General features: G+C 38.4%; 1 protein-coding gene across 8 annotated transcripts in view; it reads right to left on the reverse strand.

Moving 5' to 3' along the window:
• unc-13-4A (BAI1 associated protein 3) overlaps positions 1–14,153 on the reverse strand; it is a 64,007-nt gene that overhangs the window by 32,137 nt on the left and 17,717 nt on the right. The window lies entirely within an intron of this gene.

Raw genomic sequence — 14,153 nt, forward strand, 5'->3', positions numbered from 1 at the left:
AACGTCAACGTAGTTGCGACGCGACGTGCCGCAAGAAGATTTTAGCTCGATATAGTTGCGAAATTGTTGCGTGGATCTTGCGGGAAGCTTGTTTACAAAACTGTCGATCCGGAGGGTGGAACGGATTCGAAGGAAGTAACGAGCCCCGAAGGAAAATGGCTTGATGAAACAGGAACAGGATGAAAGGGGGAAGAATGTAGATAGAACAAACATCGGATACTAATCATCATGGTTACATCCAACTTGGAGAACTAATTAAACATCTTGGAAATTTCGGGGAAGTTTGTTGGATCGATCGATGGAAAAATTGGTAATCGAAGTAAATAGGGGAGTGTTTTATTTGTTACTCCTGACATTTTCTAGAATCTACCGTTCTATTTTCCACGGTAGATTCTAAAAGTCACGAATGCGGTAGCAGGAATGAGAATGTTAATATCGCTGAAAAATGGCCCTCTTTCGGCGCGCTTATCGATCGTCAGTAATTTTCTGACCGAGGAAACGAATAACTGTCATCGACGTGGAACAGAGTTTAATGAGTTCCGTTACAGTCTATAAAATATAGTAACGAAGAGAGAGAAAAACGTACTGCTTGGACTTTCATTAACGGGAAGCCAGGCGAATATTCCATCGGGAGCGGGAAACTTCGAACGAGCCAGGACGACGGGACCGAAACGAACGGTGAAATGTAATTTGTTTATCATTGACTACGAAGCACTTGAATCCTGACTCGAACTTAGCAAACTTCATCAGAACTTTCCCTGATATGACTTCTATATGCAATTAAGACGCGTTAATAAACACCCACGTAGGACTTGGATCGCCTTCATCAAAGATACGGCTCACCTTAATTGCAATTAATAATTTTCTTATGTCCTAAAGAAAATTAGCTACTCTGAACAAAACATTACCGTATTGGATAGAATTCGTTGTAGATTTTTTCTAACATTTATTAAATTACGATAATTGATTTGTAGACGTAATATTCATTCCTTTTAATTTATTGTAACAGAGTACAGATAAGCAGATTTCCTGGATAATTACTCTGGAAAGAAAGAAAGAAGGGATTTTAGTGAACCATTGATGAGAATAGAGTTTTATCGATGCGCCCGTCCCTTCCGATTCCTATCGTCTCTTCCTTTTCACGATATCCTAAAGCAATAATTGCCCAGGGAGCTCGTTTCCTGCACAGTATATCCTGCCGTGAGTTTTATAAATTTATCGGACAATAGGGAGCGCTAAACAACACTGGAGAAGAATGATTTCCGCGGTAGATAAAAAGCTTTTTTTCGAGGATACAATTCTAACCCTCTGTACGATCACAGTTTAAAAAATATATATAATTTTAACCGAGATTCACAGGAATTTGATTATATTTCTAAGTGGTAGAAGCTAAATACTGAAAGCTAATATTTCATTTAATTTTCGAAGCTTTACAGTTTAGATTAAGCCGAAATACAAGCTAACAATGTACCGGCAGGAACGTAACATTTAATTCAAATGAACAGGATGACGAGATTACGCCCCAGGAGTTAATCTCCGTGTAATCCTATTCTGCCTAGTTTTCTATACAAATCCCTAGCCCAAATTCGCTCGACGCGACGTCCAGGGTTATTTAACGAATTGTGCACCGTAATCGACGAATCGTCTATTTTCTAAACGACCTGCAATTAATCATCCCCCCCCCCCCCCCCCTCTCTCTAAATCAAATCATTTATTCGCAATGAGATACATTTCATCGCAGGTGGGTTCACGTTCAGCAAGGATTTTTAAATTTCCATTGCATGCTCCCTGTTACGAAATGTAAACGCTTTACATCGGAATCGCTATAATCGCCTAAGTACCATGAACACGTTTACACGTAATATTATTGAAGCAGTGCAATCAGTGTGAATATAATTGCGCAGTTGTTGAATTAGGCGTTCTGAACGCAATAACTGTAATTCAATTCAACACGGAACGTGTTAATAAAAATTACCTCTATCTTTTATTTATTTTTTTTCAAACGAATGTTTGAATTATTCATAGCCAACTCGCAGCATTTGCAATTATATTGTACATCAATTTTTTCCGCATACTATGTATGCAAAGGGAATGAAAATTTTTATGAAAAAGAACAAATGAAATATATCCAGGTGGGGTGAAGGAAAGCCAAGTAGGGGCGTACTGTTTGCGAAACAATTGCGAGGGATGGTTCTCGCGACAGCCGGGGATTCCTTCGGACGGTGAAGAACACGGGCACAGATGACGAGGGAACGTGGATTTCTTCACTGCCTGGCCAATTTCATTAGACGTGTCAAGTTTTCTTGCCTCCTCGCTTTTCAACGTTCCGCCTACAACGTTATGTCTTCTTTCGCTATTCTTTCTTCTCGAAATACCATCCCCAGGAGGATCCTCCTGTTTCCTCGTTCAAACCAGACGACTCGCGTCGTGAGGTGAATCGTGAGGTTCCATGGGATTTTTCTGATTCGAATAGGCGAACCCGATATGTCACGACGGTTCCCAGCGAATTAATCATTCTTTTCTAATTTTACACATTTTTTATGGCGAGTGGTTTAAATCAGGAACGTTGTTCCCACGCTTCGTAACTCGTTCTGTTTTTCTTTCTTGCCACGCGAAGGGAAGTCAATTCCATTAGGAGGTAGCAACCCCCGTAGAAATACAACCACCGGCCGTCCCCTTATCTTTACGACAGGACAAATAATCTCTTCGTGTCGGAACCAGCAATACCTCGCGAGAATTCTGCGGTTTAAGGCGCGTAAAACAAAGGAACGACGTCGGGTAATTGGGAGTAATTACTGTTTTTATAGAGAACATTTCATATAAAAGGTAGAGACTGTTTAAGCCACTAAGGAATTTACACGTTTAATCACCTGGGTTGGAGTTTAATCGACTACCCGAGCCAGGAACGTTCGTTTAATTCTTCGATAATTAACCAAGAATCGTTATTAAAATTTACAAGAAAATTGTACGCGTTATTTTTTGATTTATCGTAGAAATATCGAACTTGGTTAGTATATAGACACGGTAGAAGGACTATGGGCACGGCAAAATGGTAACCTCTTTAGATTGGGTCGAGTATCGATTAATACTGTTAAAGCCATCTCAAAGTGGGTAGGAAGAGGACGCGTATATCAAAAGCTCATCCGAAATGGTGGAAGAGCAACAGACAAAGCAGTACTGGCCAGTTCATAATGTACATCATAGAATATCGTTTAATTTACTGGCAGCTAGTTACATTTGATCAAACTTCGTAGAACATTGTCTGATGCACTGTTATGCCATATGCATCCTACGAATACGACAAATCTAGATATCTGCTGATTTAATTAATAGCATATCACTGTACGTCGTTGTGTTTAAATCAATTTCACGTTGGATCTGATTTCATTATTACTGAAATCGATTCGATTTAAAATGACAACGAATTATAAATCCTCAGAAAAAGTATAGGTAAAAGAACAGATAAGAAAAACAGCTACGTCTTCCAAAACAAAAAGAGGTTCCCTTTCTTGAAATATTTCACGCTCAGGTGCGCATGAAAATGGTATCTTGAAAGCTATTGTGCGAACATTTTCTTAGGCTGTGTCGCGAACGAAACAATTTCCGAGCAGTGTCGTCGATCGGTGTGTCGTCGGCTAGATAGAGGCAGCTAAGTGCTCGCTCTAAACGTAATTTTCCAGCACAGCAGCCTGATACTCGTTAATGATACTTCGATCGTAGCTAACTTATTAGCGCGACGTATTACCTCGTCGAAACAAGGCCTGGTCGAAGGAAAAGCACTCCGCGTATATCATAGATCAAAGACACGCGCTACTTCCGAGGAAAAGTTACTTAATATTTTGGAATTATCCGAATCCTTCGTATCGTTGATAAATCACCAGCAGTCTATTCTGCAACGATGCACGGCGGCAGAATAAATTTCTCACTCGTTCCCCTTTTGTCTATTTATCTGTTTACCTTTCGCAATCTCTATGCTGGTAAGTACGTGCATACATTACCACTTCCACTTCTCTATCCAACCGTCACAAGATTCGCTACTTGTTTGCCACTGTAAATAGAACACTACCGTCACTGGAAACTGGGTTTCAAGTGAGTCTTGGATATAGTCACATAATGAGATGGTACTACTTGCTTCCTGAAGGGCCCCCAGGACACGACCGATGCAAGCGTTCAATTATTCAGAGATCAGTTTGGAACAGTGTAAATCAGGGTGGTAAGAAAAACAATGGTTCTAAACGTCGACTTGTATTATCAAGGGAATGGCTCTTCCTATTTTACTTTGATACGCGTTTTAATAATTTAGTGAAGAAAAATTTAATAATCACACAGCAGAGATTCAACAGAGATTCCACGAGGATTTTTAACATTTTTTCGAGTAACACAATATATTCCAGAAAGCTTTGATTAAATTTTACAAAGCCACTAACTAATGTCGCTGTTTTCTTTGAAGCGCAAACCGTTCTCACGCTCTGCACAACGAGAATCATTAATTTTTCATGCTCTTCTTATTTTTCGACGCACCCGGAACATCATCCTCGTTATTTAAAACATAACGAGCTGATCCGTTAGGGGGCGAGTTTAAAAAGCATCGTTCGAGAATCGTTCGACCAGATATCGATCGAGAGGAATGCAAACGACCTATGATAAACACAAACCTGGTCGTTTGAATTTTAATCGGGCTCCCCTTCGTTCAGGAACTCTCGTGACGTGTTATCTCCTTCGAGGGAGACTGATCTAGATAGAAAATGCGGGCACTGATAAAGCTTGATGTACGCGCAAACGATTTAGAGTGCTATTCTAATTGCGCGAACAGATGCGAACTTCGTTGATGAAATGGAATTTCTAAAAAGTGTGTAAATAAACCTCAATTTACCTGAAATTAACGAATAGATCCTGTTTTCTGAGGCAAATAGGAAAATTAATGAGAATTAATGAGCGTAATTAAACTCTTTTTGTACTCATTAACTGGTAATTGCTAAGACTGTAAATAATTAATGCCAGACCTCCTCGTGCAAGGTATTATTATTAGATTATTAATAAACCAGGAGATTAAAATTAAGTGAAATTTTGGGGAGGGGATACAATATTTAAATTGACTAATCAATGATTCAACAATGAGCCTTTCTTTAAAACAATGAAATATAAAATGTATAGTAGTTATTGTCGAGTATTGTAAAAAAGTTGTTAATGTGAAATCGATTCTTTTGCACAAATGAGTTACCCTCATCCTCGCTGTTTTGCATGTGTAGAATATTCAGAGACAGACTATCCATTCTGACAACAAAGGCGTCGATTCCCTTTGATTTTGTCACCTGATAACGTCTACCTAACGGGAACCTAAGTTTATCAAGATGAAAGACAAATACTCTATTTAATTTACATCGATATTTAACATTCGAGATAAATTTTATTTAAACGCACGATACGCTGGCAGCAATTTTAACCATTTATTAAACGCCGTAATAAATCCACCTTTATGGCGAAACGATTTAATCTGGATCCTTTGCGAAACTACTGTAATGCAAATGTTGTATGTTACGTTTAATCCGGAAGCAAAATCAATACCGAGCCGGTTTCATCAACAAATCAAAGCGCTGAATATATTAGAATATTTGTAATGTAATATTAAAAGTCTAATATGATGAATATTTAGATTACATAGCTGGGAAGGAATTGAAACTTTTAATCAAAGTAAGCGCGATTTGAATCAATGTTTCTGCTAGATACAAACAGTTTTCAAGAGAAATAAGCTGAAAGGTCACGAATACCTTTTACTCTATAAACGTAAACAGAAACGTTGTCTCAATTGATTGTCAATAATTTACAAAAGAAATTCATTTCTTTCCCCTCAATATAAATAGATTGCCCTTCAATGTACACCATTTTTTTTTAGAAAAGGTAACAGAGTTAAATTCAATCATCCATACAACCTTAAGGTGACCCTCTACATTAAATTATTTAAAAAATAAATTATCTTTATGATTTTTCTTTTCTCCTTTCGAAAGAATATTTGAGAGAAATAAGAGATACATTCTTGATTGATGATTGATTAATTAACTATACTGACTGGATTATCAGCTGGAGCAGCGAGGAGTCTCTAAGTCAGCGGCAAAATTATTTCATCCACGAATGGAAGAGTAAACGCGACTCGTTGTGAACAATTTTCCACTCGGCCTGGTGCTCAGCCGTTTTCGCACGAACCAGTGAATCGAACCCGGACAAAATACCTAACGAAACGATGCGGGGGCGTGGGTTCGTGCAGGACGATTCTGAAAGCGAGATTATCGGCGTGAGTCAGAACCTTGGTAAATTACGGAACAAAACGAACCTACGAATGCATAAATACACACACACACATACATGGAAGAGTACTCGAGCCTCGAAGCTCGATTTTATCGAACATCTCTCGACTTACTCCCAGCATGACATCAGCCATAAATATTCTAACCCTCTCGAATGGTAATTACTTTTTTGCAAAAAATATTATGACTTTTAATTTCCTTTTTATAATAACTATTGCTGTACAATATGGATCTTTAGGATCACTGTCCTCTTGGTAATGAGAGTCGTTTGCCAAACGCAATTTAACACCACTCGATGACAAAATGATTGTCATTTATAAAAAGCAAACATCCAACGTTTTGTCCAGCCAATATCATGCATGATCGGTCATTAATTGAGAGGGTCGAATACTTTTGTAGCTCGATGTACATATATGCGGGTAGATCGTACAAAAGCATCGATTGCCAACGGGTCAGAGTATACTCGAACACGGTTGAAATATCACCATCAGATAATTTTTCGATGGCTCCGTGTGGTTTCTCCTTTTGATCGTGGCTGATAATCCATCGACCATTTATGGGGAGGGAGGAATGTATTTTGTCCGCGACCTTAATTAATTTGTTTCCATATAGATATTCGATGAACAATGATAAAGTCAAAGCTCAAATAGAATAAATAAACTAAATAAAAGATTAATTAATGATTAACTTTGAAGTGTAGCGAAATTTCAGAGAGATCAGTGCAATGGAATAAAAGCAGCTACGAACGAATAATAAGCTCATCAATCGTGGATCCAGCTAATTAATTCCCTCCGATCCTGTCTGTTCACGATGCACCGAGGAAACCATGGTCGTATAATCCGATCACGATCGATCGATCGATCGACCTTCCGTCGCAGTGGTCCAAGACTTTCATTGTTCGTGTCGAGCTTAATCGCACGTGCTGATACAAGAGCGTAGAATGCCCGGGCATCATGGTGATTCGAGGTCGCAATATTGGCTACAGGTTGATCGACCACCGATTTCTTCATGAACCATTACTGCTACGCGTCCAAAGGATTTCCCTGGATGGCATCGTTTCAATTTCCACAGCCTCTCTGTTCGAAAGTGCAAATCGACGTGTTGCTATCCTACGCTCTTCTTTATCGATTTTATAAGGTAATACCGGTGCACTTCTCTCCTCTGTCTCTTTCCCTTCTTTTTTTTAATTTCTCTGTTTCCATTTTTTTCGAACAAGCTCGACACATATTGGTCGCGGCTGCTTTTTATCGACCCTCCAGCTTCGATGCTCCTCGAAATTGCTTTTTGGATATTGACAATATTTTATTCCTGTTTTTTGTAATATGTTTCTTTTTTCATGAATACGATAACGACGGATCATCGTAATACGCCAATAATAAGTTATACGAAAAGGAAATTTTATCGTCCGGTAAGTCTTGGCTTTTATTCATTTCGAATCGAGCTATGTTTGTAAACGAAATAACCGAAGTTCTACCTTTGGATCGAGTAATCGGTATTTCGCTATTGTACCCTTAGAAAACTCCGTTTCTATCCTGCTTTCTCTGAACCCGTTACGATAAATCTTGGCCAGAGACGGACTGCACGAACGTTATTTCAAGAAGGGAAATAAATATAAAGGAGACACTGTAACGGTGAAAGAGGATAAAATCGAATGGTTGCAAGGGAGAAGAAGGTGACAGAAGGTGAGCCAAGAATTTCAAAGAAACGAGGAAAGATTTAAACAGTAAAGCTTTGAGAGAACGGTAAAGATTCTGTAGAACGGTTACAAACACGAAGAAACGAAATTGACAGAAAAAAAAGTCTTAGATAGCCATATTTGTCCTCCATTCCTGAAATTATTACAGAGCAGATGTGCCATTTCTGGCCACCAATTCCGAAAGGGATTTCTATGCCATTACTGGTACACAGCTAAAGGAAAAACAGAACGTTGATCGAATTTTAATAAAATCATCCGTGGATATAAACTATTCGATCCATTTCCATTGCTCCTTTGATGCGAGAATATTTAATAAATAATGCGAATATGGTACATTACGTTATCACTTATAAATTATAATGTAATTACCTGTACAATATTCCGTTTGAAATGTAATTATCTTTCGCGGTGATGAAACCTAATTTTCCATAAAATAGCAGAATTTCGCGTGACAATAAATTATATCATCCACATGAAACTGAATAAATGTATGTACATTGAATTACAAACATTGCAGCAAATTTATAACGCAAATGTATCATACAAACTCCGCTTACATCAGATATCGAAACAATATTTATTATTCGCCTCGAAACAACTTTTACGTCAGAATTTTTATAAGGTTAGTTTATTGCAAACTGACTGTCGATATCCGACCACGGTAAAACTTTCTTTTTCCCATTGCATTTTTAAACTTGCACAATATACACACTCGCTACGAATTCGAGTAGTTCTGTCTATCGATATTTCTGTCGTGTTTATTTATTTTTATAGACCGAATGTTAGAAATATTTCGACAAAATAGAAACATGTTACATAAAACTTTCCACAAATCCCCTATGAATAAATAAAATAAAGAAGAAATAGACGCAGGTTCTAAAATAAAATTCGTGCATAGAATTTTATCCAATCCCTTCCATCAAAGTGGTTCAAATTTAAAATCCATTTAACTTTAGATTTTCCTACAAAACAACAGTTAAAATTCTTTTCAAAGTGGGTACATATTTGCTCGTACCAGCTGCACGTTTCAAACTCATATTTGACATTTTGAATGGCTCTCTTTGAAAACCCTGCACTATTAAAACGCCCTATATACAAGGGGACATTTTCGAATCGTTCGCGGTGCAAGAAACCAAAGGCAGCTCGACAAGTCTCTCGCAGTGAAGGAGAATCAAACGAAAACATTTTTACTTCCGTCTTACAATCGAATCGCGGCGACAGTGTGCCGAAGGGTCCTTTGAAAAGGGAAGCTTTACACGGATCATCGACACTCTTTCTGAAAACGAACGTCGATGGAACGCTGATAGCTGCTCTCTCCAAAGGTTCAGGGGGTTATCAGATTTTTTATAGAACGTCTAGGAAGGGTAGAAGGTTTCAGCGAGATGTCAAAGGGCTTCAACATTTTCTGTGTCTGTCGCTGGAAGCATTCGTGCTTAAAGGGTTACGACAACTTGCAAACCTCGAAATGATAGAGTGGGATTCTTGAAAAGTATTAAAAAAAATAGCAAAGATTTTCAGGAAAATCGATTCCAAATTATCAAAGCTCCAAGACACTAAAATTGCCAAAGTTCTTTTATAAAAAAATAGGAAAATCAAGGTTTTAACTAGCAATTATAGGTTGCTAAAATTCCCAAAGTTCTAATTTTTCAAGTCACGCGAGTTCTCTGACGGAACGTTAGAACCAGAAATCAACTGATGGAATTTTCGCTCAATTTCTTTAGCCACCCTTCGTAATTCACCGTTTCATCGCCTGAACACGCGTGATACGTATGTACGTGTTGCGGTGTAAAAACGTGGTAAAAAAAAAGGAGACCCCATAGAGGAGGATCGTTTCAATTGGTTGGATAAAACGTCTTTAAAGGTTCGTTCGAAACGTTACCTTTCGTCCTACGAGTCAAACGTGATCGTCTTCGAAATGTAACTAAAACGTCGACGTTTCACTCGGAGTAAGAGGGACGCGAACATGTGGAACATTGGACAGAAATTTGCAACTTACGATTAGAATTCGCTGAAATTCCTCGTTTTCATTCCATAAAAATTCTTTCGTCTCCGAGCGAAAGGAACAGCTTTCACACAGCTCGGAAACGAAAACTATTTATATGCTAATTGTTGATCCAGTTTGTTAGGGAACATTGTGCGCGAAGGAAGTCGTAACGGGGAGGAATTTTTTTTTTCCGAGAAAACCCGGAAATGGGTTCGAGTGGTATAGAAAAACCGAGTTACATTTCAGTTTGTGTTTACCGCAAGCAAGAAGAAATATTTCCGTTTAATACATTTTTTACGCGCACCCTTGAAGAGAGCGTTGATATATTCCGATTAATTATTCAGATTGTTCAGACGTTGCAGGGAAGAGGATAAACGGAATATTTTATCTACCGTTTCCTTGAAAATCCACAATTTACCAAAGTGTATTTGAAATTTAAATTCATCTTCCTGCTTGTTAATCAATTCTTTATTATAAAACGTGAGGGTGTTAAGCTTCTTCCCTCTAAAATCTGTAAAATCTGTCTATTAGGTGAGCATAGACCACAGCCTGATAAACGATAACTTCCATCTGTCGAGGAGGGAAGTAATAGCATCCATCGGTCAAGGGATCGATGCCTGTTCGAAATATTCCTCTGGTCACTTTATCATCCCCTGGGAAAACCATTCGCAATGAGGGACTCGCTTTCACTTCATAAATAATGTATGTGCAGAACCGAGTATTCTAGTTTTCCCTAGAGAAGAAGGCGATACAGAGAGGGAGGATTCCATCCGACTCAACACTCAGAATTACTCATAAATTATGCCTAAATATAATACACGTTAATTTTTCAAATAAATTTAAGAAAATTTTTTAATTCACCAGTTTCGTTCTCCAATATAGCGAGTCGAGTTTCAAATGAAAGTTAAAAATCTTTGCTTGCTTCTTTGCTTTCGATGTAAGAAGCGAAGAAACGAAGCTCACGGGAGCATTACTCGACTTCTCGAAAAAGGATACTCGAGAGGAAGGTGTTTCCGATGATTACGTGCACGAAAGAGAGAGCCAGAATAGTTGAAGGAAGAAGAGAAAGAACGAAATGTCGTGATCCGTGAAATTGCCTCTCTGTCAATCACGCGTTTCGAGGCCGGCAAGAAACGGGCCGAAAATAGAAAATGAGAAACTCCAGGGTAATTAATCGAGTTCTCGAGTGCTTCTCGTTTGAACACGTGCGATTTCTTTATTAAATTTCAACGCCAGCACGAAAATTCATTTCTACGAATATTTCGTCGTCCAGTGCACAGTGCCGAATATAAAATCGCTATATCGTTTCCCTAAAGAAAACGGCGATATAGCGAGAGGAGATTCATCACTAGCCATATTTCGTTGCTCAATCTATTTGCAGTCTGTAAAATTCGTCATTTACATGATTTTTCACTCAATTAAACGTTACTTTACGCTCGATACGCGTCGAATAAAATTTCGTTTCCCTTTCGGGCGAAATGCCAGCTGACCGGCTTCGCGTTCCCCTCTAATTGTTGTTATTCATACCGCTTATTGGACCGTAAGGCCGATTCGACAAAATTTCCATGCCATTCGCAGCTGGAGTTAATTCGATTTCCTTATCAACGAACAACCTCGGGAATTTTCCGTTCACGAAGTTGAACTATATTAATTCCACTATCGTTCGTCTATACAAATTTAGCAGTGTCAAAGTGTCCTAATGAATTAGCGACGGAACTGTGAAACTATGCAACTGGTAACCCTTGAAATCATGGACTTTCGTTGATGTACTTTAGGCAAATTTGCATTTGAAACGATTGTAATTCAAGCAAGTAGTAAGGGTCAACGAATACGTAGCCAGTGACGGTGGGATCTTAACTGTGCACACAAATTTTTAAAATACATAGGGATGACCTAATAATTGGAATCGTAGATGAACTTTAGCCATACTTTTCTCCTTTCAAATGCAAAAACCTTCGGCTACGTTAAATAATTCCCGTGGAAGGGATCGAGTGGAAGCGGTTGCTCGAACTTTCAGCTCGCGTTTTTCCTTCAACTTTCCTACGAATGCAAAGAATCCAGAAATGGATGGCGGTGAAACGTTGGAAAACGACGTATGGATATTCCTTTCAACATTCTGATCGCGTTCGGAAGCCGGATAAATCGGATTAAGGTTATGTTCCAAGGGTCCGGATAAGGTGCACACCCTTAAACCCTCAGCTTTGACCCGCGATCGATATACTACATCCCTGTATGACAGCTTACCTGCAAGATGCCACGTACCTTCCCTTAATGAACTATTTTTCAGGATGAAAGAGAAACGGGCATTTTCGGACTACCAAGAGACGCGAGTGTAATTTACCGTCGAGCACGTACATCAGTGATATCTGGAATGAATAACGAGACTTCCTTCTTTTTTTTTTTTATTAAAGTTCTAAAAGTAACTTCGTTCGTTCGATAAAAATTCCTTGTAAATTAAGCAGCGACATAATAGTACACTTATCTAAAGCTCGTTACCTAAAAGGAATACGATGTTTCATCGACAGAGAAACGTTGTTCGAACGTGTCAGCAAATTCGACACGAAACTAGATGGAAAGACGGTGTCACCTTAAGCACGCCTTTAAGACAACTTCTTAAATAATTGCACGAAGGTACACTTTAAAAGTGGTTATCGCTGAGATTCGCGACATTATAGAATTTATGCTTCAACTCGGTCTGTTCGTAAGCGTTGCCAAAGTGATACGATAGTCGTCATGTTCCTCGTTATAACTTAGCGAGTTTAACGTTTACCGATTCGAAAGTTTTGATATAACTATTATACCGTAGAATTGGACGATCGACTTTCTGCAAAGGAAACTCGCGATTATGACGGGTCTTGTGCGAATTTCGATGTTTCAACGGCTCGTATCACTTTTTAATTAATTAATTAGATTCAAATATGGGAGTGAATTTTAAAAATTGTATTTAAAAATTGCAATGGATTTATTTAAAATGTTGAGAATAGTTTTCATGAAATTCTATGTATATGAATTCAATTAACGAAATTGAGTTTATGATAAATTCAAGGAAAATTCCAGATCAACAATTGTCTTATTTGAAAGCGATATACCCATGCTAAATTGAAATCAACGTCAATCAAGTGGATAGATTTAAATAAAATTTTCAGAGATATCTCACCTCTTCGAAGACCATTTGCTTTAGCTCAGTGCTAATTAAACGTTCGTGTTATCTGAATAAACTGACTGAAAAGTGTCAGTTAAAATTTCAATGTTAATTCAACGATTTTGCACAACTTCCGAAATATTAAAATTTCCACACTTAAATGATTATATATAGGAGGAATTCAATCGATAAATCAAAGATCACCATCCTCGGAAATCGCTTGTTTCAATTTCACTGTCTCGTTAAACGAAAAAATCTGCTCGTAAATCAGTCTAACTGATTAATTTCCCCCCGGAAAATGGTGAAACTTAGCGTGCTGCAGGGAATAATGAGTACGGAGGTAAGGTAATCTCGTGGTGCCCGCGGGATGAATTAAGGGTGAATAAAAGGGATTTCTTTCACAGTCACGTCCATGCCCGATTACCTAGCGTATTCGTGACCCTCCTGGCTGAAACAAGAAAAATGTAACACTGGTAACGACTGCGAATTACCTTTAACTCTCTCGCCAGGAAGATTGTAATCGCAGCGAGGTCGCGATAACTTCGAGTGCTAATGGTTCACCATAAACGGTGCTTAACGATCGCGTCTTCGCGACACACTTTGACTCTCTCTACGGGTGTATAGACTATCGTATAATTGGTGGTACAAGTGGAAAGGAGGTTGGATATAGTTTCAACTATAGGTCTACTACAAAAGAAATTAATTGCGATAATTTTTCTTCTTTTCAAAACTAGTACAGACTGTGTGTACTAGCTCGTAAAGTTTCATACGAGTCGTAGAAATATATCTTCAAATATTGTACACCTTCTTTAAAGCCACCTTGTATGTGAAAGAAAATAAAGGGGACGTTTCGTGCCCAGGAGTCTGCGATTGTGTGCATCACGCGATATTAAAAAGTTAGAAAGGAACTTTCGTTGAATGTTCGAGTTAGTTGAGTTAGTACCTTTTTCCTTCCTGTCCCTTGTACCAATTTAGGTCACGTCGACCGTCTTAGAATTCGACACATAAAGGACGAAACGCTGTACTTCT

Source organism: Osmia lignaria, chromosome 9, assembly GCF_051020975.1.
Source record: "Osmia lignaria lignaria isolate PbOS001 chromosome 9, iyOsmLign1, whole genome shotgun sequence".
In the NCBI taxonomy this organism is placed as follows: domain Eukaryota; kingdom Metazoa; phylum Arthropoda; class Insecta; order Hymenoptera; family Megachilidae; genus Osmia; species Osmia lignaria.